Here is a 1,938-nt window from a genome sequence, read left to right as displayed (position 1 = left end):
AATAATAGAATGCATAAATTTAGTATTTAATAAATTAGATGTATATGTGGCATGTTTTTATTTGTGGAGTATATAATGGAGCAGGAAGTGTGGGACAGAAGATTTGAACTCCATTGAATTAAGAAGAAGAAAAAAATCATTAATACTGATATTCTTATTAAGATCTAATTCATTATCTCTTATTTATAATATTTCATACTTATTTCTAAACCTAAAAAATGTATACATTTACCACCGCATACCCTTAATGCGATGGTCACTCTACAAAATGTTTGTAAGATGTGGGGAGGGCCAGAGTTCAAGTCTCTAGAAGGGAGGTTCACACACATATATGTTGGGAATTCAACCTAAATTCCAACCTGTGAGAAACAAAAAAAAAAATAGAGAAAACACACGTCAAAGAAACCAATCACACGCACAAGACAGTATTTATATGGTTCGGCAATTTGCCTACATCCACAGAGTTGCAGGGATTTCACTATTATCAAGGAAAAATACAAAGTACGGCTACAATGTTTTTCTCTCTCTCTAAAAACACAACAACAGTAGTGGTCACAAACCCTAATTATAAAAGCGGATTTTATATCCTGCTTACAGGGTTACAATGGGCTACAAAATGAACCAAAAATAAACTAAGCTCCACAAAGCCCAACAAATCTCCCACTTGGAGACTAGTTCAATCATCAACATCAGCCGCTATCCTCCAAAAGCAATCCCTCATCCCTGCAACTCATCCTCCTGTCCTCAAGCTAGAAGACCAATTGAAACTGCACACAGCTTCAACTTCTCAATAGTGACACCCTTAGTCAACATGTCTGCCGGGTTCTTAGATCCACATATCTTCTCAAGTATTACCAGCTTATCTTCAACAAGGTACCGCATAAAGTGGTATTTTGTCTGTATATATTTCGACTTTGAATGAAAAGCCAAATTTTTGGCAAGAAAGATTACACTCTGACTATCACTGTGTAGAATGCCCATCTCCTGCTTCTTACCCAATTCATCTAAGAAACTATGTAGCCAAATCATCTCCTTTCCAGCTTCAGTTGCTGCAACATACTCAACTTTTGTAGTAGACAAAGTAACAATCTTTTACAAATTTGAAGCTCATGATATAGTTGTACCACCCAGAGTAAATACAAACCCAGTAGTACTCTTTCTACTATCAACATCACCAGCAAAATCAGCATCTACATAACCTTGCAGCTTCAAACTTGCACCTGTGAACCAAAGACATGTATCTAATGAACCCTTCAGATATTTCAGAATCCACTTGACTGCCTCCCAATGCTACTTTCCAGGCCTACTCATGAATCTGGTCATAACTCCCACTGCATGTGCAATGTCTGGCCTTGTACACACCATAGTATACATCAAGCTGCCAATAGCTGAGGCATAGGGCACCTTGCTCATATGGTCCTTTTCTTCTTCTGTCTTCGGTGACTGTTCTTTGCTCAGTTTGAAATGACTACCCAAGAGTGTGCTCACTGATTTAGATTCATTCATGTTGAACCTGCTGAGAATTTTCTTCACATACTCTGATTGTGAAAGTTTCAATGTACCATTAGCCTTGTCTCTAATAATTCTCATACCAAGGATTTACTTTGCAGCTCCCAAATTCTTCATTGCAAACTGTTTTGACAATTGCTTCTTCAGATTATTAATCTCCTCAATGCTAGACCCTGCAATGAGCATATCATCCACATACAACAGTAAAATGATATAAGAATTGTCAAAAAATTTAACATAGCAACAATGATCAGCTTCACATCTCTTGAACCCAATTTTATGCATAAAATTGTCAAATTTCTTGTATCACTGTCTAGGAGCTTGTTTTAGGCCATACAAGCTTTTTCTCAGTTTGCAGACTAGATTCTTTTGTCCCTGAACAATAAACCCTTCTGGCTAAATCATGTAAAGGTCTTCCTCCAAATCACC

This window comes from Quercus suber, unplaced genomic scaffold (genome assembly GCF_002906115.3).
Source record: "Quercus suber isolate HL8 unplaced genomic scaffold, Cork oak 2.0 scaffold_466, whole genome shotgun sequence".
Lineage (NCBI taxonomy): Eukaryota > Viridiplantae > Streptophyta > Magnoliopsida > Fagales > Fagaceae > Quercus > Quercus suber.
Note: the sequence above shows the minus strand (reverse complement) of the source record.